The sequence below is a fragment of the Rhineura floridana genome, chromosome 1 (assembly GCF_030035675.1).
Source record: "Rhineura floridana isolate rRhiFlo1 chromosome 1, rRhiFlo1.hap2, whole genome shotgun sequence".
NCBI lineage: Eukaryota > Metazoa > Chordata > Lepidosauria > Squamata > Rhineuridae > Rhineura > Rhineura floridana.
Genome location: NC_084480.1, coordinates 19,712,649 through 19,739,620, shown reverse-complemented (window position 1 = coordinate 19,739,620; position 26,972 = coordinate 19,712,649). Strand labels below are relative to the sequence as shown.

At 40.2% G+C, this 26,972-nt stretch overlaps 1 protein-coding gene across 16 annotated transcripts in view; it reads left to right on the top strand.

The window, feature by feature from the left end:
• The window catches only part of TCF4 (transcription factor 4), a 522,418-nt gene that overhangs the window by 215,153 nt on the left and 280,293 nt on the right, over nucleotides 1-26,972 (top strand). The gene's annotated exons all lie outside the window — the stretch shown is intronic.

Here is a 26,972-nt window from a genome sequence, read left to right as displayed (position 1 = left end):
AGGCAATGGTAAACCCCCTCTGAATACCGCTTACCATGATCACCCTATTCACAGGGTCACCATAAGTTAGGATCAACTTGAAGGCAGTGCATTTTATTTTTTCAATATACAGCTATATGCACAATACTTGGCACAACTACTATTGCATCAATGACATGTAGAATATATCTGCAACAAAAACAAACAGAAAACAGCAGTCTGGAGAAACCCTCAGAGATGGATGCCAGAAGCAATAACACCCTCTGCCCAGTCTTCTCACTTCAGATGGCAGGAGCACACAAAGGATGATGTCAACATACGCATGTTGGGAATGTTGACACAGGCATTGTTTCAGGTACCTAGGACCCAAAGTATAAAAGAGCTGGAGATTTGCAGAAAATAGGAAGGTCTTTACTAAAATAGAAGGGGTATCTACTTAATAACCACCAGAAACAAGAATGTTAGAGAATATGCTAGGGAAATGTTCCTGAGGTAGGATCCATGTGGTTAATTTTGAGAGGAGAAAATAAAGAGAAAGGTGCATTATTATTGTCACTTGTACAGCACAATCCTTAGGCCCAGATAGGTTCTTCATCTATCTTCCAGTACTTAGAAGAGGAGTAGAAAGAAAAAGAAAAATACTCAGTGTGAATGAATGGCTACGAAGATGGTGCCGACATGAGAGATTTGGATTCTGGGACCACGGGCTATGCTTCCTAGAAGATGGACTGCTGGCAAGTGATGGGTTGCATCTTACTAGGACTGGGAAGAATGTGTTTGGTCATAGCATGTTTAGTTCATCAGGAGGGCTTTAAACTGAATCCTAAGGGGGAGGGAGATGTAAACTTGGTGGTAATGACTGATGAAGGCTTGTGCATAGTAACAGGAACAGAGAGATCGGCTCTAACAGGACCCAGTAACAGTCCTCAGAAAAATGTAGTGAGGAAGCCAAGCCATAAATCACATGGTTTTTGATGTCTGTATACCAGTGAGCAGAGCATGGGAAACAAGCAGGACGAACTTGAACTCTTAATACAGGAGGGTAATTATGACTTGATAGGTATAACTGAAACTTGGTGGGATGACTCCCATGACTGGGATACAGCAGTTGAAGGATATGTTCAAAAAGAACAGAAGGAATAAAAAGGGAGGTGGAGTCATGCCATGTGTTAAAAATATATATTTCCCTGCACAGAAATACAGGAAGATGAACTTGGTAGCTCCACCGACAGTATCGAATAAAATTAGTGGGGCAGGTAATAAATGGAATGTGGTGCGTCAACTACCAACCACCCAATCAAGGAGAAGACGAACATGTAATTTTTGAAAAGCAAATTGCCAATGTTTTGAGGAGGCATGATGTAGTAGTAATGGGGGACTTCAATTGTCCTGATATCTGTTGGGAGACAAATTCTGCCAAACACGGCCCCTCCAAGACATTTCTGACTTGTGTTGGAGATAACTTTCTTGTACAGAAAGTGGAGGAAGCAACCAGAGAATCAGCTATCCTGGACTTACCAATCGAGATGATTTGGTGGATGAAGTGGCAGTTACGGGAACTCTGGGGGAAAGTGACCACAACATACTTGAATTCTTGATTTTAACAGAAACAAAAGCTAAGAGTAGCCATACGTGCCCCCTGGACTTCAGGAAAGCTGATTTCAATAAACTCAGAACAATTGTAAGTATGGTTCCATGGCAAGCGACCCCAATGAGAAAAGGAGTCCAAGATGGGTGGGAGTTTCTAAAAAAGGAAATTCTAAAATAACAGCAGCAAGCAATTCCAACAAGGAAAAAAGGGGAAAAACAGCAGAAGAAGTCAATGTGGCTTCATAAAAAGCTTAGAGATGACCTGAAAACAAAAAAAGGACACATTCAGGAAGTGGAAAGAAGGCCAGGCCACAAAGGAAGAGTACAGGCAGGTATCACGGAATTGCAGGGATGGTGTCAGGAAGGCTGAGAATGAGCTGAGGTTAGCGAGATATGCTAAAAGCAACAAAAAAGCTTTCTTCAGGTATGTCCATAATAAAAGACAGAGAAAAGAAATGGTGTCACAGCTACTCAGTGAGGATGGCAAAATCATAACAGATGACAAAGAAAAGGCAGAAGTGCTCAATTCCTACTTTGGCTCAGGCTTCTCCCCAAAACGGGTCTATGACCCTCCCAGGAAACATGAAGTAGAAGGAGCAGGATTGGAGCTTGAGATTGATAGAGAAATGGTCAAGGAATACCTAATCACTTTGAATGAGTTCAAATCAGCATGGCCCGATAAACTGCATCCTAGAGTATTGAAGGAACTGGCTGAAGAACTCTCAGAACTGCTGTCTATTATTTTTGTGAAATCATGGAAGACTGGTGAAATGCCGGATGACTGGAGGAGAGCTAATGTTGTCCCTATCTTCAAAAAGGGCAAAAAGGAGGAACCGGGGAACTACAGACCAGTCAGCCTAACATCAATCCCTGGAAAAACTCTGGAGCAAATTATAAAGCAGTCGATCTGTAAGCACCTTGAAAATAATGTAGTGATTACTAGGAGCCAACATGGATTTATGAAGAACAAATCCTGCCAAACTAATCTTATCTCGTTTTTTGATTGGGTAACCTCCTGTGTAGACTGTGGGAATGCTGTGGACATAATATATCTCGACTTCAGCAAAGCTTTTCTCAAAGTGCCCCATGATATTCTGATTACCAAGATAGCTAAATGTGGGCTGGATGGAACAACTATCAGGTGGATCCACAGTTGGCTCCAGGATCGTACTCAAAGAGTGCTTATCAATGGTTCCTTCTCAAACTGGGTGGAAGTAACGAGTGGGGTACCACAGGGCTCGGTCTTGGGCCCAATGCTCTTCAACATTTTTATTAATGACTTGGATGAGGAGGTACAGAGCATGCTTATCAAATTTGCAGATGATACAAAATTGGGGGGCATAGCTAATACCGTGGAAGACAGAAACAAAATTCAAAGGGACCTTGATAGGCTGGAGCATTAGGCTCAAAACAACAGAATGAAATTCAAATTGTGTGAAGTATTAGTTTCCCTCTATTCAGCATTTGTTAGGCCTCATCTTGAATACTGCATCCAGTTCTGGTCTCCTCACTTCAAGAAGGATGCAGACAAACTGGAACAGGTTCAGAGGAGGGCAACAAGGATGATCAGGGGACTGGAAACAAAGCCCTATGAGGAGAAACTGAAAGAACTTGGCATGTTTATCCTGGAGAAGAGAAGACTGAGGGGAGACATGATAGCACTCTTCAAGTAAATGAAATCTTGTCACACAGAGGAGGGCTGGGATCTCTTCTCGATCATCCCAGAGTGCAGAACACAGAATAATGGGCTCAAGTTGCAGGAAGCCAGATTTTGACTGAACATCAGGGAAAACGTCCTAACAGAGCCATACGATAATGGAACCAATTACCTAGAGAAGTAGTGGGCTCTCCGATACTGGAGGCATTCAAGAGGCTGCTGACAGCCATCTGTCAGAAATGCTTTGATTTGGATTCCTGCATTGAGCAGGGGGTTGGATTTGATGGCCTTATAGGCCCCTTCCAACTCTACTATTCTATGATCCTGTGCACATCTATTCAAAGGCAAGCTTCACTGAGTTCAATGGGACTTGACTGTGAATATTGTATTACTGTGAATTTTATATTATGATGGATTGAATATTGTTGATTTAATGTATGATTTCATTAAACAATATGTGGCTTGAAATTTTCTAGTATAAAGTGGCATATAAATGTTTTAAAATAAATCAAGTAAAAATAAATACAGGATTGTAGTGTTTAGAGTGGTCAGAGATGGCAATTTTTAATTCTTTGAAGCTACTTGTATGAATGAACAATTATGGATTACAATTTCCTTATCACTTAAGCAAAGACATTGACCCATTTCAGAAAGTTCATTCCAGGCCTATGAAACCATGGTTTATGAAGCCAGGAATGAACAATGGGACTGCATGAAGTGTGTAACTCTTGCTTGGGCCCTGCTCCTCCTCCACTCACGGGCTGTCTTTGACATTCCAGTTCTGATTTGTTTCATATGTAACAGGAAACAAGAGTTTGAAACAGCAAAACTAAAGTGCCAACTCCAGTGCATGAGAGGAGGGAGGGGAAGGTTAAGGCAGGAATGTAGATTGCCAAAAGTTGTTCCCACCTTCTGTAACACTTATTCCCATAGGTAATTATTTCTGGAATGCACATCCAAAATGGGACATTGTTTGGTAAATATGGTCATCATAACTAAATCGCGTGTTAGCTGCTATTTGAACCTGGCCGTTCTCTTACTGTTCTGAATCTGCATTATTTTTTATAGTTCACAGCAGCATTCCAAGGAAGCACTAGTGCCCCCTCCTTTTGTTTGGTTTCAGAAGATAATGGAAATGGTACCATTTTAGAAATCACAGACACTGTTGTTTTGAGATAAGGAAATAGGAGCATGTTGCCATTTAAAAGTAATAGTTTGCATGTTTTCAGTAGACCCCAGATATAATGCTAATTCCATTTCCTACTTGATGAAAACTTTTGGTTGAATGAATGTATTCTCACTTACTACCACTAGAGAGTAACATTGTGGCATGACACTTGCGCCCTTAAGGTCAGTTGTATCCATGAAGCTTTCTGAATCCATAATAACACATGTCAGATTCTGGTGGTAGCATTTATTCATTTTTAACTTGTCTTACTCAGGCACCTGCCCTAATGTTACAATTAAATCAACAAAGATTAACCAAATCTTACATAATACCCAGATAGAATGGTCACTGCAGGAGATAATCCTGGGAGTGCTGGAGAAGGAAGCCAAATGGTAATTGGTCAGCTGAGCTGATGATGGGGACCTCTCTGTATTTCTTCATCATCTGATGAAGTCAGATGGAAAGGCTACTGATATGGACAATGATGAAAGGAGAGGAGTCCAGGGCTGACACCAGACTTTGAGAGGCCCTTGGCACTGTCCTAATAATGGGCCCCAACACCCACCCCAACCGGGTCAGGGCTCAGTTCTGCTTGAGGCAGCAGTGGCAGACACCAAATGATGTTCTCTGCCGCAGCTGTGTAGGCAGTGGCACCACTCAGCAACGGTCCCCAGCCGTGCTTCAGCTACCTGGATTATAAATCTGTGCAGTCGATAACTTTAATAGCTGCAAGGGTATGAGCATTACATTTTTGGGAAACTTAAAATGTTGGGCAGCCACAGTGAATGGGAACTGAGTTTGACTCCCATTCGAAGCAGCATTGAATCCTGCCACTGAAACACATGTAGAATCCTGGTAGGGAGGGCAGTGCAGCCTGGTTGGGGTAGTGAGGGGGACGTCCAAAGCTCTGGGGCCCTCAGCCAGTGGCTGACCTGGCCCACCACTAGCACTGGAGGAGCCAAATGCCAATTGCTCTACACGAGGCAGTGGAGAGGGCATCAGTGTCTCACCATTTTCTAATGTAGCCACTACGTCATCTGAACTTGGATTTGAAGGATCATGAGGATGTCTTCATTTTGAAGCTCAGAGTTGTGAATGGTGGGCAGGTTCTCAATTTACTTAAAATGCACATGTATTTTACATACAACTTGAATCTCAATCTCTCTCTCTCTCTCTCTCTCTCTCTCTCTCTCTCTCTCTCTCTGTGTGTGTGTGTGTGTGTGTTCTCATTTTCAAAAACTGACAACACCCTTCCCCATGATGTATCTTTTCCTTCCATATTACACTCAAAAATTCAGCATCATTTCAGCTCAGTTTTTTTTTAAAAAAATGTTATTATAATGCACTTAATTGCAAAATGCATAACTGTGTTTTTAGTTTTTAAAGAATATAAACATTTCTGGCTGTTTGTTGTTTGTATGTGTTTTTTGTTTTTAAAAAAGAGCAACCATGCACAGATGTTTCATTTGCTTCAGCAGCACTTAAGCAAGCCTAACCCCACTGAGGTTAATGGAAACGTTTCCCACACATAGACAGCAGGATCAAACCCCATTTGATTAAATTCACAGCTCTTGCACAAGCCCAAGTAAATAGACATTGTGTAGGTGAAACTGCATGGTGGCTGAAGAAGTTGGGATACCTTTCTCAGTAGACAGCTGCCCATCCATATGAGTTTGTGGGGGTAATCATATGCTTGTTGAGATCAGGACAAACTAACATTATTCGTCTTAGTGAGGATACTGATTTATTTATTTTTTAGCACATTATGGTCTGTGTTAACTCAATCTAGAAGTAACTATTTAAATTACATAAAACTCTCAAAACTACTGGTGGATGCTTTATGTTGTACTTTCACCGCACATGGAGCTTAATTTTTGCATTGGAAAATGCACATGTTTTCTTTTGTGTGCACTGTGAATACATTTTCCCCACTGCTGGTACTTGAATCAGGTAAATCATGCCAGTCAACGATAATGTATCTTTGCATGCCTTAGTTGCATGAAAGTGCCACAGATACCTTGTGGCCAGAAGGATTCTCAATCTGTTTCATTGTGGTGGGACATGGGGGCAGGAATCATATGGTAGAGATGGGAGGTATTAGTTATTGCAGTCTTGAGTAATAGTGTCATAGATCTGCATGCCTGTTTTCTTGTTCCAAACTGCTTTGTCAGGAAAGACTTTGTTGAAAGGCTGAGAGGGTAACAGTAGTCCCCAAATGCCCCCTTCCCCCTAAAAAGTCGTAGGGGATGAGTTTGTTTTCCCTTCTTTCAGGGAGGTATTAACATTAGGAGCCTTTGCATCACTCCCCAGCCTAAGCCTATTTGGGGAAGGGCTGTAGCTTGTATGCAAAAGGGGTCAGATTCAAACTCTGGGATCTCTAGGTAGGGCTGGAAATGTTTCCTGTCTGAAACCCTGGAGAGCTAGTAAATGTAGACAACACCAAGCTAGATAGACAAATTATTATCTTCCTGTGTTGCATGCCTGGCTACCACCACTCTTAGAAAGGAGTGGTAAAGATGTTATAGGCTGGAAACAAAGATTCAAGGGCTAATGGTGGCAGGACTGGCCCAAGACTTTTTGTTTGATGAGAAGGGCAAAATGGCACCCCATCCTCTTTCAGTGTACAGAAGCCACATTTACAGGGGAAGGAGTAAATTCTTAGGGTGATGGACCAGAATCATGAGGGCAGACTATTTTCTGCTTTGCCTGAGAGCTTTTACAGTTATCTGCCACTCTACCCCCTCCCCAATCCATCTGGTTCAGGATCTTTCCATGTCCCCCATGCCATCCACTCTGCACTTCTCACAGGACACTACTAGACTTCCTGTCTACCTATCTCTACCCACTGATCTGTCAGACACCACTGCTTAATTCTCACAGCCCACAGAAATAGCAGATGGAAATGGCATATTCCTTCTTATGCTACACAAGAGCCTTGATGTTTGGCATAAGCTGGAGCTCTTCATAAAAGTTGCCCCCACTCCAGGGGACTTAAGCACCCTGGCAATATTCTTAATTATGAGGTAGGTTATGGCACAACTTAGATATTATAGATGTAGGCTGCAGTCCTAACCCCACTTGCTTGGGAGAAAGGCCTATTGAAATCAATAGGACTTACTTCTGAGTAAACATGGTTAGGATTGTGCTGTATGCTGCTTACTATGGGGACTTTTCCAATGGGAGTGGGAAATGCCAGCCATATCATCCCAAAGATCTGATTAACGTAATTTACATCAATAGGGAATCAATAATTGTTGAACATTGCTAAGAGTAAGACCTTCAGTTGTTCTAGATTTTAATCTGTATAGTGTTGACTGTGTAATTAAAAGCATGTTAGCAGGGGTGCACATCATCCTCTACACTCTGTGTAGTTTTGTATTTAGTTTGTATTTTTCTTCCACTCCATTAAAGTTCCACTATATGGGACAAGCATAGCTAGTACATGGAACAAATTCCACTTTCGACAGTGTGTTAGATTTCCCTTTTCTTTTTCAGTACTGTCTCGCCACTAACTGCAAGTGTGGTTATCTTAGTCGAGCCTCTAATAAAATACATATTTAGCCTAAAGTGTTAATTGTATTTCATAATGGTTAAGAAACACTGGAACTCAAACGATGCCAAAATTTCTGATAACAATGTTAACATTATAAGAGTTCAGTGCTGACAATTACTGCACTTAGAAGCTCCTTTGATAAGGTGTTATTTTACCATATGGGCATTTTAATTAGCAATAAAAATGTTGATCTGTATACAGTAGTTGGGTTTGCAAAGCACAAAGACCTGTCTCATTATAGTGGTGTGAGTTTGTAGTACTGTATCTTTCTTTCTTTTCTTTCTTCCCTGTCCCTCCAACCCCCAAATTGCCTTTTGTGTGGACATATTTGCATTTATATATACATTCTATAGCTATCCAGGCATTGGCAGATTGAACAGTTTCTTTCTACATCTAAGGAATTATCTGTAGGATTGTAGATTTATCTCCTTTGTATTTTTTTGTCCTGAGCTCTTCTTTCTATTGTGTACACATCTACTTAAAAAAACAAAATACTATCTACTGAAATCATGTTAATTAAAAATGTTTTAAAAAGTATTGTGCCTTTTCCCTGTATGCATAGAATCTGCCATACAATGAATTTGGCTTTGGAGTTTCAGTATTATTTAAAAGGTGCCATGTTCATGGCCCAAGACGATGGTATGAAAATGTGTGGGAGTGTTACTGATGGTTCAGTAAAGAATTTGGTATTTAGGCAGGACTTACATTGTTGGTGGAGAATTAGTGACTCCTACCTATTTCCTTCTCTTCCCTCTAGGCTTTGTTGTTTTGCTCTTACTTATTCATAACTTAATTGCTCTGATGTTCAAGAGTAATCTGGATTATATAAGAGAAAAATGCAATGAGGAAAACATTTGCAATGATAGCACATTTGTAAAAAAAGTTACTAAGACTGGCAAATTTAGTCTAAGATCTATGGATTTGGATTTTGTGTATAAGGTCAAGGGTGCAAAGGACCCCATTTAGAAGTGTATTGAAGTGCTATGCTTTGAATCTTCTTACCTCATTTGTTCTCATGGTTCTGTGGAAGCTAGACTTTAACTAGCTGACTCTAGGCATTTGGTCTGGTTGAATGTTCCATATGCAGTAGCCAGTCCTTGGGGAGATGTAGTCAGCAAGGCTGCACCAAATTTTTGTCAATAAAATTTTGCAAGGTTTAGGCAAAGAGGCTGGGGAGGGGGAGTGTTACAACATCCCTTTACTTATATTTTCCATGCACTGTACCTGTTCACAGCTGCTTCTTTCTCCATTTTACAGCTTCAGTATATTTAAAGCCAAACCAAACATGGATTTATTTCTGACTATTTTAATCCTAGACAATCAGGGATCTATTAGAATTGGCTATATGATAACATCATGAAACCAAATCAGAATGAGGGCACAAAATGTAATTCTAAAACAGGTTTCCTGACAATGCCATGTAGCTAATAAATGTTCCATGTATGATGATGTCACAAAGGTAAATCAAGAGTGAGGGAAGTGCTTCCTATTTTTTCTCAGTGAATTAACTCAGAATTTCACAGGTCTACCTGAACAATCAGTGATATGGATGAATTTGCAGGTTTTCTTTATGGAAGTATTTTTGGAAAATCTTCTCAATTAATGCACTCATGAGTTGCATATGTTCCCATCCTCTAGAATAATTTTTGTATTCAGTATTAACTGTGTGTGTGTGCACGCTTGTGCGCATGCATGCACGCACCCATGCACACATGGAAGGTGTAGCAGGTGATATTTTCTCATAATTCCTTCTTTCCTTCTTTGTTTAAAATTATGGATCCCATCATGCTAGTATAGTTAAAAGAAGTGAAAGTAGAATGTCTAGTTGCATGGAGGGCTTTCATTCATTGTGAGACTGAACAAGACTTAAAGCTGCATCAGTTCATACCTGTGCTACTGAATACAACAGTACTGAGTCTAATGAAATAGAAACTGATAGTATCTGAGGATGTACCTGCCACTAAGATGTTGCTGTGGATGTATTTGTGCAAACCACATTGCTTTTCATTCACAGCTGTACAGATTTATAGGATTAGGAAGATGAAGATACATGGCTATAGATTAATGTTGAAAACATAATTAGATGAACATTATCTTTTTGGCTACTGGAGTTTTAACTGTAACTGAACATCTGTGAATTGTTTTCACAAGCACTCTGTACCTATCTTGACTTATAAACTTTTAAAGCAGGAACAATCTCCTAATCTGCATGTATTTAGAGCACCAGAAGTTTTTCTTGGCTTGAACCAATTGACACCAAGAAACGCAAACAATGTACTCTTGGGATCTGTTCAGATAGAAACTGTTTGCTATTGAATTTTGTTGCCTTTAACCTAAAAGGCCCTGCTTCCTATTTGGATGTTTCCAATTCCAAATTAACCAAATTTTAAAACTACCTAACAGTTGGATTTGAAACCTGAAATTTCTTTTGTTTAGCTTTTGCATAGATGAAAACTAAAAACTTGTACTTAACATTCAGTGTAAAATTCCAAATGTCTTAATTAATGAAGGCTTAGAGGTAGCTGACAATGCTGTCTTTAGACATGTAAGACTAATGTTCAAATTGTGATCCCCCCCAGTATAACTGTTTTAGAACACTCTTTTAGTAGTTGTCATTAGTTAAAGAGTCACCCCAACATATGTGGATGGCAGTTGTAGTGACAAGACTGTAAAGGCACAGGAATATGAAGAAGAATCAGGAAATTTAAATTTGGAAACAAAGATCTTCAAATAATATTATAATGAACATAAAATAATTTTATTCCAGTGCTAAAGCATATAGTAGTAAAAGATTTTAGTAGTAATTTATGGATACATGCAATAAGAGTACTTTACAATAATTGTTTTTTAGAAAAAGCTATAGACCACTTATTTACAACATTTATCTGACTGATGTGTTGGATACAGTAGCATGTGAGTCTGTGTATTTATTGATATAGGTGTCTGTTTAATTACAAATAATTGATAATTCAAATTTGGGAAGCATAATAGCTGGTGTCCAGTGGTGTCCCCTTCGCTGACCAAAGTCACCAGAACAGGGATGGAGGAATTTTTTGGTGATTCCCTCTCTCCTCTGCAAACTCCCTCCCCCAACACCCCTTCCCAAAATCTGCTCTCGAGGGTTGGGGAGTACAGGGGCTTCAGGGAGAGAGGAGGATTTGCTGAAAATTGCCTCCATCTCCCTTACACAAACAGATGCCATCTGTCAGTGGATGGGTCACCATTGAATGCCACCTGTGTCATTTAACAGATTTCTTTCCAGGTGATTTTAAGTTCTTGGATGCCAGTTCCCATGTTGCTCACATTTAGTCATTGAAAAGCTCCTCAGCTGGTCAAGATAACTAGGGAAAACTATGGCAAGTACAGTTCAGCTTGTAACTAGCCAGTCGCCACCTCACTGGGCTCCTGTTGGTGGCTATAGCAGATAAAATGTCTAAAAGCACACTGACCTTTTCTCCTTTTGTAGTTGGCAACAGGAAACCATCATTTGTAGTTGTGGAGACGCCTCACTAGGTTACACTCAGATGCTTAGGGTCTTCTCATATAGGAGGTTTCCTGCATTCCTAGTTCCTACTTTAGTGTTAAACTAGAAATGTGTAAAACTTTGAAAAAGGCACAATGTGAGAGATCTTATATTTAAACTTCACTTTTCTCTCCTTTTTGCAGTCTTCAGCTCACTTAATTTCACCTAGCAGCATTTTAATGTGTTTAGTAAGAGACAGTGGGAATTGTTTTCTAGAATCAGCAGCCCAGATTAGGAGGGAATGCCTCTTTTAAGATAATTTTATTTATTTATTAGTGAGGTATTTATATCCCATTTTCCCGGCAAAAGGCTCATAAAGTGGCTTACAACATAACTAACATAACCAAATGAACATAAACACAATTATGAAAAGTATTACGTTTAAAATTATAAAATACATGTAAAAATACATGTAAAATTATTAAAATTAGATAGTACATGGAAAAAAATCTAATTCAGCAAGCAAGGATAAAACACAGAATAGTAGCCATTTTAAAACTTCAGACCAGGGGACACCAAAGTTTTTGGGCTAGTAAGAACATTGGAATTTTCAAGAAGTGTCATGGGCACCAGTCACAAAATGGCTGTCATAGGGGTGTATCATAACACTGCCGTGGGATGTGTAAGAAAGGATGACACAGAACAAACAGTCTCTCAGCATTGTGGATTTTTGAGGGAATATTTACTGAAAAATTTCAGGGGTGCCATAGGAGGTGCTGCCCTGGGCTCCTGCTGGGAGGAAGGGCAGGATATAAATCAAATAATAAATAAATGCTCCCATGGGCACCACGTTGGTGACTCCTGCTCCAGACCAGCATCAGCGGTTCAAAGAAGACTAACCCTAACAACGTCTTTAAGACTTGTTTAAAAAAGAGTGCAAATGTACATTCTGTGGGAGAGAGTTCCGCAGTGGCAGGGCCACTACTCTCTTTTGTGGCCGGCAGTCAGGCATAGCTATAGCTTGGATGCAGTGCCACTACAGCACATGTGTATTACAAAAAGAATAGAAAGAATGCTTCTTGCCTCAGAACTGTTGTTTATATTGTATGCAGATGTTTGCAAAAGTAATTAATAGATTCACCAACTAAAACGTATACCATTGATCAACTAAACTTCCAATAATTGAATGACAGCCTCATATTTTTCATGTTTGAATCTTAAATATAGTGTTTCACGTACTGAAACTATGTCCGAATTGAGTATAGGAACTGAGGCACTGGTTCTGAGCACTCAATATGGTACCATTATTGAAACTAAACATGTGACAACCTGATCTATGTCTGAGTGAGAGACCACTGGAAACCCCACTGGGAGCTCTCCAAGAAAGGGTTGGTGTATGACTGAAATATAAAGAGATTTCAAAATTGTTGTTCAGTTAATACAAATCAGGCACAAAGGGAGCTGCTTCCAGAGCCAGATTATTTATCCATTTAGTTCAGTATTCTCTGCATTGACTGGTAGTGGGTCCTACCTAGAGATGCTAGGGACTGAATCTGGAATCCTTTACATGCAAAACATTATTTATGTAGTGTACTGATACTTTGGCTACAAGAGTCCCCACGGTGGTTTTCAACAAAAATGATAAAAATGTAAATGTACTGCCTTCAAGTCGATTTCGACTTATGGCGACCCTGTGAATAGGGTTTTCATGAGGCTGAGAGGCAGTGACTGGCCCAAGGTCACCCAGTGAGCTTCATGGCTATGTGGGGATTAGATAAAATACAAAGAACTGAAAGTTGAAACTAGAGAAAAATGTAATATCCAAGGACCTCTTGAGACTTTTGTTGGGAGCCCCTCATTTAATTATTGTAAGATACTGGAAAACATTGGACACCAATATGATGGAATACTGGAACCAACAAATCTGGAGTATAGCATTAATGGAGAAACTATCAAAACAAATACAGGCATGTCAAAACCCATATTCTAAGCACACGCTTTATGCAAACTGGTTTTGCTTTATTAAATATATACTGATCTTTAGAGGAAGAGTCATGCAATAATACAGAATGTTTCATACTAATATGAAATATTAGTAATATTTAATAGAGGAGAAGCATATGCCTCTTCCCTCCATCACATAACCTCAAGTGTAAAGACAGGCCAGCATGAGTTGTTCCTTCCATCAAGAAATTGGAGAAGATCTTGCAACCTGAGGTATTTATTCATTTAGAAGGCTTGGTTCACATGAAGTTATTTGAGGGAGGGATTCATACCACTCATCCACTATGGGTAACATCCAACATTAGTCATACCCAGAGTAGACCCATTGAAGTCAATAGACTTTAATGTCAGTGGATCTACTCTGAGTATGATTAAAACTGGATATTACCCCGTGCAAATAAAACTTTTTTCCACACTGTCTGGTTTTGATGTCATGGAATGATCACCAATACTTTGCTAAAGAGAGGGAGAGTATGTTAGGGGGTGTGGCCAGCTAATGTGGCCAGGAAGTTAAAATTACTTAGGCTGCAATCCTAACCCCATTGAATTCTATGGAATTTAGTTCTGAGTAGACATGATTGAGGAAAATCCTCCCACAGGGAACATAAGGACAGTAGACCAGAGAATTGAAGGAGTTGGAGAAATGACTGATTTTCATATTGTTAATTCTGTATAACTTGCCAAATCCCTGGCAGCAAGTCCCTAATTAATTCTAAATATGGCTAGATTCCTCCTTCTCTGTGTCATGTGTAGACATAACATTAAGTGATTTAAAGGTTCTAGTGTTTCTAGCAGATTTATTAATAGTAGCTATGTGAATGGAGAACCCTACTGTAAATGGAATAGCCATAAGGTTAAAGAAACAACCTTTTGGTGACAGTGAACAAGCAAAACTGATAGCAAGGTCTAATTAGGACTACTGCTAAATGTATATGACCTCCACAATTTAAAAGATATTTAAAAAATAAAGCAAATCAACGTATAGATGATAGTCAAACTCCTTAATTGTGATGCATTTGCTGAGTTTCCCTCTTCCATCGTCAGCCCTGCTCTCATGCCATATGGTCTACCATGGAACATTTAACTTGTCAGATATAATGGATTGTCCTGGAAGCAGATTTTTGCTTTGAGCACTCAACTCCTTTCTTGCATTTCACTCTCAGCTCCAGGCTGCAGGATGAAGGATTGTGGTGGAAATGCAAAGAAGAGACACACAGTTGATTCCCCTTAAGAGAATGACCTGTATGCCACAAATTTTTACCCGCAAACAGAGGCATTATCCTTGTCACTGACCCTAGCAGGCTGCATGTCAGAACCATTTAAATTTGTCTGGACTTAACAGATTGTGCAAATGTTTCAGAAATCAAGTGTTTAGGAATAATAAAAGCTTGTCATTTCAACTTATGCAGCAATGTTGCAGCTCACATTGGCCAAGCAATGAGTATTATTTATTGTGACCTACATGTAACCTAAGCTGCCTCCTTTGTAGATCTTGGGTACAATTCACCAATTCCTGCTGTTGTGCAACTTCCATTTATTTCCATGAGGCTGTCACGGACTAACATGCAAGCTCCCATGACCATATTTAGAAGCTGTGCTTACTGACCTCATAAACTAAACATATATCCCCCAAGATCACTAAAAGAGAGTGTGTGTGTGTGTGTGTGAGAGAGAGAGAGACTCTACTACTGCTGTTTAACATATTTTTAGCTCCAATAAATTCCATCAGATTAACAAATTATGCAGACATGAGAAGAGGAAGGTTTAGGGTTACCACAAAATTCCATCCCACAAAATGTAGGGTTCATTTGTGAGTAGTACATGAACAGATAGAAAGGTGGGATTTCTATGTTCCATTCCCAATTCTGCCCCAGTGGAACCCCCATATTGTCTATTGGCTGTGCTGCACTTGCACAGCCCTGGGCTTTGATGCAGGCTAATGACATTCTTACCTTATAGTGGCACCTAGAAGCGTTTCCACATGTGCATAATTTACACTAAGGGGTTCTCTGCCTCCTTGTCAGCCAATGCTACCGCTGTAGCTGCCAGTGATGTCTTGATTTTGCAGTAGTGGTGATACTCAGTTCCCATTTTCTTACAGTTTCTTACAAGTTTAAAGGATAGACTATAATTTTTTAAAAAAAATCCTGGCTCTAAGAGCCACTAAATGCTATAGCAGTTGTACAGTTTGCAACTCGAGAATTTTCTGCTCCATAACTTGGCTGAAACTTTTGGCCCAAAGTTTCATTATCTTGTAGGAGAAGAATAAAATAATTCCTTTGTCAAAATTTGCAGTTGATAATGCTTAAAAATTTTCTGGATTTTCTGTAAGTATCAGTGTGTGAGAGAGGAACTTTACATTTGTTTCAAATAGTGATATTTGAATGCACCCAATGCACTTGACACTATGTTGATTATTTGATGAAGTGGCAAAGTTTCCTGTATTTTCAGAACAATTTCTTTACCTGTGGCAACAGAGGAAGAACCAGGTCTCAAGTGTAACCATCTTATTAGGTTATGGATGCCCTCTGCTGGATAATGCTAATTTGGCCTTCTCAAAGATTTTTAAAAACTTTTCATTGGTTTTTCACCAGGGAAATTCCTAATACTACCTTACCTACAATTATGTTATCTGAATTGTTGTTTTCCTAAAGTATTATTAATAGTTGTGTTTTCAAGTTGAAGTATAAATTGCTGAAATATTTTAGAATTTTCTTACAAAAAAATTAGAACTAACTTAACCAAATGAAATGCACAGTACTGTGGAATTCTCATTATTTGTATGTCTTAATAAGATAACATTTCCCGTTAGGGTGAGATGTGTACATCTGAAAGCTAGCTTATATGAGGATTTAGACATACCCCATATTTACTGTAATTTCTTGGATGCACCTAGTGCAACTATGTTTTCTAACTATGTTGTGGAGAGCAAATTGGAGCAAGTTGTCTTTCAGTGGTTTCTCCGTATGAAAATCAGTCATGGTGGACAAATTTCCTTGAATGACATCTTGCCCACCATAGGAACTGAAAAGTTTGAATCAACCTTAACAAAAACACAATACTCCAAAGAGAGTTAAGGTGCACATATAAGGCATAAAATGGAAGTGGAACAAAAAATTAATAAACATGTATTGTAAAACCAGCATAAAATCACTAATAAAATTCTACATACAGTATGTGTTTGGCTGTACATTGTATTTTGTATTTCACCTGGTATGGACATTGATTTACTATGGTATGTAGAATTTTATTAGTGATTTTATGCTGGTTTTACAATACATGTGTATTAAATTTTTGTTCCACTTCATTTTGTGCCTTATATGTGCACCTTAACTCTCTTTCAAACGTCTTGCCCACCACTACTGATCTTCCCCCGCAGTATTGGCTGTGTTCTAGGATAACCTCTCAGTACACAACGGTAAGGCCTAGCACGGCTGAGCTGTGCAGTGTGTGAATTGAGTGCATGCCCTGAAAATCCCCCAGGACCCTCTGCAACAGACAGGGATTCTTGTGACAAATGCTTAGAGCTTGGCAGATTGGTGGATATGGAAAGTGTTCCTTAACACTATATAAAGTTTAAAAACACAGTTAGGCATGTGGCATGGGGTGATGCTTCTGGGCCACCACCCCTTAAGCTGTAGTAATGGTGCTGTTCGCTACGATCAGAATGGGGCAAGGTAGTGAGGGTGAGAGAAGTACCAGGAAGTGCCACCAACCTGATTTTCAGCAGGTGTTTAACAGTTAAAACAGAAGGCACCTGTTGAATATGTTGGCAGAGCATTCCAGAGAACTGGGCTTATAACACTGAAGGTTTGATTTCATGTTAAATGAGCCTCCCCAGTTCAGGGGATGATCAGTGCTGCTCCTGTAAGTGATCAAGCTGGGATATAAGAGTACAGGTACCCTAAGATGTACCAAAGGTGTTCAGAGCTTTGTAAATTAATATGAGGACCTTGAACTTCCCTTGGTAGTAGATGGGCAGGGCAGCCATGCACATGTTTTAACAGTGGTGTCGCAAAGTATCGCCCATTTGCCCCCATCAGTAATCTGGCCACCACATGTTGCACCTGCTGAAACTTCTGAGCCAGGCCCAAGGGCAGCCCCACATAGAGCACATTGCAGTAATCTAGCCTTGAGGTTACCAGTGCATGGACTACAGTGCTCAGGCTATCCCTGCCAAGGAATGGTTGTAGCTGATGAACCAGACAAGTCTGGTGAAAGGCACTCCTAGCCAAAGAGGATACTTGAGCCTCTAGTGACAAAGATGGATCAAAGGAGTACCCCTAAGCTACAGACTTGCTCCTTCAGAGAGAACACAACCTCATCCACAACAGGTAACTTGTCTATCTTTTTCAAGAATTGCAATGAACGAGGTGGCATCACACGTAGTGATATTTCCTCCATTGAGGTAAATGGAGAAACCCTTATGCTTAGTGATGCTGCCACAACTCAAACTAAATTCGTAAGTCAAATTTAATATGTTCGTAATTCTCAAATGTACTATGAGCTTTGACTACAACTCAGTGAATTTTAATATTTTCTAATTCAAACTGAGATTGTGAGTTAATTTATAACCACTGTAGTGTGTTTGTGTGAGTCTATGAGAGAGAGAGAGAGAGAGAGAGAGAGAGAGAGAGAGAGAGAGAGAGAGGATTCTTTGTAAATTTATTCTTTTTTTCCTGTTCCTGCAGTATCATTTCCAAGGACATGCCCAGGTCCATTCTGAAAGCTCATGGCTCATGTCAGAAGTTGCTAGCCTCTTTTTCCTTTTAAGGAACTTAAGGGTTTTTTTTTTCCTTTTAAAGAACTTAAAAAAAAAACTCCCAGACAAACGTTGTAATAATAGAACTTTTGATCAAATTTATAAAGTTTGATTTATAACTCAGTGAGGAAATTGCAAATTATGAGAGGGAAAATCTGCCATCACTATAAGCACAGTGAAGCTCTATTCTGTGTAGAAAAGCTGCGAGCCAAGTCACCTTGTTCATGACTTCACTGAGTGGTCTTACGCAAGACCCCTGTGCTGCCATCTCTAATAAGGCAATGATAATTCTGGCCTACCTCACAGGAGTATTGTAACAATTACTAATAGAATGCTTGTGGGCACTGAGGAAGAAAAAAATTCTTTGCTTAGGAAGAAATCTGTGTAAATACATTTCTTTAGCAGTTGTGGCAATTATGAAGTTTCCTTGTCCTTCCTGTTTTTTTAGTCACAAATCACTAGAGTGAGAGCAGGCGGCAATATTTTCTGTCTTCATACTGACATGGCTTTATGATGGTACACATAAGCCAATACGGTTTGGCTATGTGAGCAGAGTGAGATGGATGCTTCCTTCTCTCAGGCTTGTGGGCAAAAATAAAGGCAAAATAATAAAAATGGTAACTGGCAGTGCTGAGCAAGGTGGACCCCATTGCCATCAGGAGCACAGGTAAGTGGGGCAAACTTTAAAATAACTGAAATCCCCCTGCAACAGATGTAAAATTTGAAGGGAAGGACATTTCAGCATTAATAATTTTACAAACCTCTATCGTGTGTCCTATTACCAATCAATCCCTGTACTTCCATTATGGCTTCCAGTAGAATGGCTGCTGAATCTAATGCATGTTCAGTCTAGGAGGTGAAAAACACCCTATCAGAAATTTTGAAATATGGCAGGGAAATCATACCCACAATGTCCATAGAACTATGACCACATCCAACCAATTAGAGACTGTATTGGTGACAGTGCCCACAAGCCACCCATTCAGAGGGAGCCAGCGGAGTCATGATGATGAGGGCATGCCCTCAGCATGGCTTTTGGATCACCACACAACTAAGATGGAGCCACCTAAAAGCACCTCCCCACTCCATCACTTCCAGTGGCACAACCAACAATGACCCCAGCACTCTTAGGCATCCTCTATGAGGGTTTGAATCCTCTTGTACTGTTGAAATTATTATTATTATTATTATTATTATTATTATTATTAATTTACCCACCCTTCACCAAGAGGTCCCAGGATGGGTTACAACAATTTTAAAACACATAATCAAAATGTTAAAAACAACCTAAACAACATCACAGAAAATACAGTGGGTCCTAAAAACACACATCTCAGGTGTTGAAGATCGGGGGTGCGTCTTCAGCATTCACCAAAAGTTGTGCAATGAAGTTGCCAGACGCACCTCAGCGGAGACAGCTTAGGGGCTGCCACAGAGAATGCCCTCTTCCGGGCCACCTCCCCAAGCTTCCGAGGGTGGCAGAACTACCAAAAGGGCTCCCTCAGCTGAGCTCAACAGCCAACAGGGTCTGTAGGGAGGGAGGTGGTCTTTCAGATATTTGGGACCTAAGTTGTTCAGGGTGTAAAACACGAATGTGAGAACCTTGAACTGAGCCCGGAAATGAACTGGCAACCAGTGCAGCTGTTGTAAAACAGGTTATATGAATTCTAAAAGGAACCCCTGCCAGTAATCTGGCTGCTGCAGTTTGGATCAGCTGAAGTTTCCCAGTCGTCTTCAAGGGCAGCCTTGAAGGAGCACAAAACATACAAAGCGGAGGAAGGAGAAGACCCAACATCCACTTAGTTTCCTGGGCAGTATGCCAGTTACTGGGAACTGTAAGAAGGGAGAATGCTGTTGCACTCATACCCAGGCTTCCCATAGTCCATGGTGAGAAAAGAATGCTGGACTAGATGGGCCTTTGGCCTGATCCAGCAGGGCTCTTCTTATGTTCTTAACATCTGCAGAGAGCACACACAGTCCTTCTGAGGCAAGGGTTGGAGATCCACCCTGGGAGGGAAAGACTTTTGACAAGCAGTTATGGAGAGGGGCCAGGACACACAAGGGCAATTGAGTCCCTATTAGGAAGAAGAGATGAACATGCACCCCCTTACTTTTTGCATGCCTGAAGAAAAAATCAGTCATGTTGAGCCAAGAACAGGGAACTCCTGGAATCCAAACCCACACTGTCTGCCCCACAATTCCCTAACTATTCAGGCACAGCAGCAGACAGGAATGAGGGTTTGTGAGAGAGCCCGGGTCGAGTGGGACAGTTCACATTTTACATGCAGGGGTTTCTAAGTCTGAATCCAGTGTGCAATCCCTACACCCAGGCACATGTGCTGCATGGACTAATAGCCCACCTTCAGAGTTGGCCAGGTAGCCCTTTTGGTCCACCCCCTACCGAAGTGACCTCTTCACCCCTGCTCTTTGGTCTAATAGGCCAGCCCTGCTGTGTAGCATCCCAGGTAGACTCATTGCCCCTTCTTCTCCTAATCCATTTCTCCTCATTTTTTTAACTCCTCACCCTCCAACTGACTGCCTCATACATCGAGACAGCAGCACTCCTTCCACTTGTGCACCCTGAGAGAGAATCTGAGTAATCAGATAGAGAAGAGGCTGGCAGTTTTTTTTTTAATTTTCCCGTCCCATTGAAGTCAATGTGGATTTAGAAAACAGGGAGTAAGGAGGGACATGATAGAGCTATATAAGATCATGCATGGTGTGGTTAAAGTTGATATGGCACTAGAACCCACAGTCATCCAATGAAGCTAAACGTTGGAACATTCAGGGCAGACAAAAGAAAGTACTTCACACAGATTATAGTTAAACTATAGAATTTAATCTCACAAGACGTAGTGATGGTCACCAAGTTGGATGGCTTTAAAAGAGAATTAGCCTTGTTCTTCATGAATTAGACTGTCTATCAGTGGCTACTAGCCACAGGGGCTATGTTCTCCCTCCACTGTTGAAGGCAATATATCTCTGAATACCAGTTGTTGGCAGTCACAGGTGGGGAGAGTGCTTTTGTATGAAGTCCAGTTCGCAGGCTTCCCATAGACATTTGGCTAGCCCCTGTGACAACAGGATGCTGGACTGGATAGGCCTTTGGCATGATCCAGCAGATCTTTCCCTATTTCATATGAACATAATTTCATTTCTTGCACTTGGTCTGAGTCTGGTGTAAAGTTCTGCAGCCATAGGGAGTGGTGCCTTGGATTGACATAGGTGTGGTTTTTGTACCCTCGTTGCTCCATTTTAGACACTCGGATAGGATATTTATTTATTTCTGTCCCGCCCTTTCTCCCAGGAGGAGCCCAGGGTGGCAATACAGCATATCAGGGGTCTGTCAGTGTATCTGTCATGCCAGTACCATATCTCAAGTTATGCTGGCATAGTTGGGTTTATACCAAATCTTTGTGTGCCTCAGCCGACAGACTTAATGTATAGGATTGTGCCTCACGTCATATTTCCCCGTTTAAACTAAGAAACTGAAACTGTTTCAGCCTTTCCTCATAGGCAAGGTGCTCCATCCTTTTCAGTATATTGAATGCTCTTTTCTGCAGCTTTTTTCTTTCTATAGTATTAAGACCAGGGCAATCAGAACAGTGTACAGTATTCCAAATGCAATAGCATATGGATTTATAGGCAGTTTGATACTGTCCAATTTATTTTCAGTTGCTTTCCTTCACTGCCTTCCTGCCTTTAATTCTTTGTCACTGCACACTGAATGAATTGGGTTTTTTTAAGCTTTCCAACACAGTCCCAAGTTCTCTTTTCTTGGGTAGTCTGCCAGTTCAAGTTACATCAGTGTATACATGAAGCTTGGATTTGCCCCTCTCAGTGTGCATCATTTACTCTTACATACTTGAAATCTCATTTACCATTTTGTCGTCCATTCACCCATTATATGGAAACATAAAGCTGGTTTATACAGCATCATTCCTTTCATTGGTCCATTGAGCCCAGTGTTTTCTATCCTGACTGGCAGCCACCCTCCAAGGCCTCAGGCAGCTGCACTATGATGTGAAAATTTGAGATTACAAAACCTGGTTTACTTTTAGGACAAAAGACAGCCCTCTGGTCAGAATGAGAATTTCTCTTCATAGTGATCCAAGTAGATTTATTCATTGGCCTAAAGATAAGGTTTACAAATCGATCTTCTGAGCCATTTCCAGACCCACATGGATTGTTTTGCTAAAAATTCAGATAGAGGAAGCTGCAGTGATTTAACATCTATGTTCATGGGCTACATCCATCTTAAGAATGTTAAGAATTGCCTGCTGGATCAGACCAAACATTCTTCTAACCCAGCCTCCACTTCCCAACAGTGATCAGTCAGATTCCTCTGGGAGACCCACAAGGAAGTCATGAAGGCACAAATCCTCACTAGTTGTTTTATCCCCAACGTTTTCAGAGGTATACTGTCCCTGGACTTGGCTTTTCTGTCATGGCTACTAATTCATTGTCTATCTGCCATGAATTTGTCTAACCCTTTTTAAAACCATCTAAGCTTGTGGCTATCAAAGTTTATTGTCCTCTTTCAATTCTGCTCCTGTCATGACCTCAGAGAACTGTAGCTGACTTGTTTTGTTTCCACATTGACTGGAAATGTGGTGTTCAGATACTTAACAAACAACAGCAGTAGCAAGCAACGGCCTCTTGTACTGCTGCTCCCCAACAAATGATGGGCTACTTTACACTGCTTTTAATCAAGAAGTTCCAGTGGCTTGAAATATCATATGCTTACATTCTGCATGTAAATTTGTTTTAAAATTTTCAGAGATAAAAGGATGCTTCTTGTCCTAAGTCATTTTGGGAGCCACTGTTCAGTCCTGCTAAATTGAGACTAGTGGTCTGTTATGAGTTATGGGGTTACTCAAGTGTCTCAGATATGTACCTTTCCACTGAAGTACAGCCCGTCCCAAGCACTTTTTTTCCTTTGTGTTTAATTATTTTGCCTCTGTGTTAGTCACCAATGTTTAGTTTGCTTTGGGGGGTGTTTGGGGGTTGCAGATGTGAAATAAGGGATGGCAGTTAAACCAATTCCAATTTAATTAACTAATTAATTAATTATATTTAGGATTTGAATATAGATACACATTCATTCCTGTATGTATTTGATGACTAGAGTGAGAGCTTGAATCTACTGGGAATGAGTGTATGGTTGAATGGCATGAGTTTTTTATATCCCACCTTTCCTCCCAGTAGGAGCCTAGGGCACTATAGCACACTATAACACTACAGCCCTATAGTGTTACGCTGTCAATATAGTTATGTGGTCTTTTGTATATGTACCTAGGGGAATGTTTGGACTCGTAATTGTTGAGAATGAGGGAGTGTTTGTGAGGGTGGGCAGATGAGTGCAGGTGTGGGTTGATTGAGATACAGATGTCCCTTAGTAGAGGTGGAATTTGTTCAGAGTAGAAGTGTACTGAGTGAATTGAATTATATTTTTGATACTTTATAAATGAAAAACAGTATATAAATAATTGAAATAAATAAATATTTTCCTGTAGATGTTTTTTTCAGGATTTGAAATCCTCATGTTTAGATAATTGGTAAAAGTAAGTGTACATGCATGCGCATGCGCGCACACACACACACACAAAGCATTTCAGATGTAAAAGAAACTGTAATGGGTAAAGAGGAACTCTTTGCATACAGACCTTGGGACTGAGGCATATTGTTCTTCATGAGTGAAATCTTTTTGGTAATATGAGAATAAGCAGCAGATTTAGAGATCAATTGCAGTGGTAAAAAATAATTAACCCATGAAATATAATTGCTTTAAAGGGTATTGAATAGCAACATTTATAGGACTGTGTTATATTTCTATTGTTTTCTGTTCCTGCATCTACTAAATGCAGCTCTATTTCCTGTCCAATGTATTCAGGACTGTTTACTAATTTTTTTTCTTTTAAGAAATTGTAATATTGTTCAAACACAATTTTACTCCCCAATGTACTCTGTGGCTCAGACAATATATGTGTGCTCTGTCATTGTTGAGAAGGCTGGTCCATTAGGAAACCCGATTTGTCATGGCTGGACAAATATTACTTGGTGCTAACAAATAATATCAAGCTTTTCATAGGCATGAAAAATACATTTCATATGCATTAGTATCAGATGCTTATGTTACAATATGGCTGAGATTTTTTGGGGGGCGGGAATCTTACTTTAGCATTGTATTGGACATGGGAAAATAGTGTCCAGGCAGTAATTTATTTTATTTATCAAAAAATTCTGTGCTACCATCTTTCAAAACCCAGTTTTCCGAGGTGGCTTATAATCATATAAAAGCATTTTTAAGTAACACTAGTTTGCCTAGAATCTAGATTTTCCTTGACCTGTAAGTTTGGACTCTGTTTTATGTGTTTGAGCCCTCTGAATTTCTGTTTTATTTGCTTTTATATGATTTTATGTATTTTTATACTGCTGTTTATTGGTTTTAGGTTGTGTTTTTGTTTAAATATTTTAATCCTATTGTTTGTTGTTTAGATTGTACACTGCTTAGACATTTTTGAAATATTAAGCGGTTTATAAATGCTTTTAAATAAATAAATAGTATCTAAAAATATTAAGAGCAGCATAAAACTTTTCAGATCAACAATCCAATATACAATCAACAATATCACAATTTAAGGAAAAAATAAACAGAGCAGTAGCAATTTAAAATACAGCCCACCCTTTTGTTCAAAAGCAGATTGATTAAGTACTTCAAGGCCCACCTAAAAGAAAACAGGGAAGGAGCCAAACATAGCTCTCATGAGATAGTTTCACAGATACAGGGCCACAATTGAAAAAGTCCTGTCTCTTGTCCCCACCAATCCAATTAGTAACTGAGGCAAGTTCTGCTATTTTCTGATATAGGGTTCAGCTGGTGTATCAGCCTATGCTGATAAAAGGCATTCCTATCCACTGCTACTATGTATGTTTCCAGAGATGGCCGAGTCCAGGAGGACACACTCCTTCCCAAGTTGCAAACTTGATCTTTCAGAGGTTCAACCCCATCCAATGTCAGTGGTGAACCTCAGTCCAGGAGGACAATTACACAGATGTGGCTCCATGCCTGTGAATCCTACACTTCATAAGAGTTTTACCTACTAATGACCCCCCAGAGTACACATTATCCTCAAGTATGATATCTTCAGGAGTTACACATCAACAAGGTTGTAAACATACACACGTACAAAACAAACAAATAAACCCTTCACTTGGCCAAGAGCCTAAGTGAAAAGATTCATGACTTTATGTCATTTCTCCATTATCAAAACTGTCTTGACTGGATCCTCCAGCTGGTCTTTCCTGTCTGACCCAGGCTGTCATTTATCATCTCTTCCATTTTTACTTTTATTTATTTTTAGTTTTAGTTTTCATTCATTTTTGTGATCTCAGGTTCATTAATATGTGAAACAGTCCTTGAATCTTGCAAACTTGGGCTTCGCTAATATTGCAGCAGCAATAATATATAGCAGCAGCAGCAGCACGTGACTTTTGCTGGTGTGGGAATAAACCACCCTGGGTGGATTGTTAAGAAACAGTTGTATAGATTAGCTAGCTACCCACAAAAATAATGAAAAAGCAATGTGTTGCATGTACTACAGAAAATGTAGCCTAACAATTTTCTGTGTTGGTTTAAGTCAGGACTTCACTGAGCACCATCTATTCTGAGGGCTGTTTGTGTGTGTGTGTGTGTGTGTGTGTGTGTGTGTGTGTGTGTGTGTGCACGTGTGTGTGCGTGCGCTGAAGTACCAAAGTGGAAATTTGGGGCAAAAGTATCTTGGGAGAAGAGGCACAAACTCATGTTTTTGGACAACATTCATGTGTCACACATGCTGATCCTGCAATGTTGCAGTTATTTGTTTAAGCCTGGGTAGCTAATGTGTCACCCTCCAGATGTTGCTGGACTACAACTCCCATAATTCTTAACTATTGGCCATGGTCTGGGTCTGATAGGAGTTGGAGTCGAACAAAATCTGGAGGGCTAAATGTTATCCACCCATGGTTTAAACTAATGGGATCAACACAGGAATTGGCACAGTCCCGTGTAGTTTGCAGGTGTGAGGTGTACTGAATCAGCTTGACACTAGAAAAGCTTCCCATCTGGAAGCACCCTTATGTTAAGTGCAGCATTAATGTTTTCATTTCCTTAGTGTTCTGATGGCTCTGTTGAACTGTACTATCTTGTGTTGTAATAGCACACTGGATTGGCACTGTAATGCCTCTTTAGGAACAATCATTCCTAGGGTATATTCTAAAGTCTTTAGTTTAATGAAAACAACCTTCTTCAATGTTCCTACATTTCTGGAGCATCTGAGTATCCACTAGTATCTCTAAACTTATTCTACTATCCTTTTGATTTGGGATGCCATGTGGTTCAATTCAGATATCACAAAACTTTATCTCTAAACCAAGGTTTGGTGATCATAAATGGGCCATAGACTCATAAGCACTTTCTTCCCCTCTTGCATGCTGATTTCCTCATCCAATTTCTGTTTAATATGAAGCATAAGAACATAAGAACATAAGAAGAGCCTGCTGGATCAGGCCAGTGGCCCATCTAGTCCAGCATCCTGTTCTCACAGTGGCCAACCAGGTGCCTGGGGGAAGCCCGCAAGCAGGACCCGAGTGCAAGAACACTCTCCCCTCCTGAGGCTTCCGGCAACTGGTTTTCAGAAGCATGCTGCCTCTGACTAGGGTGGCAGAGCACAGCCATCATGGCTAGTAGCCATTGATAGCCCTGTCCTCCATGAATTTGTCTAATCTTCTTTTAAAGCCGTCCAAGCTGGTGGCCAT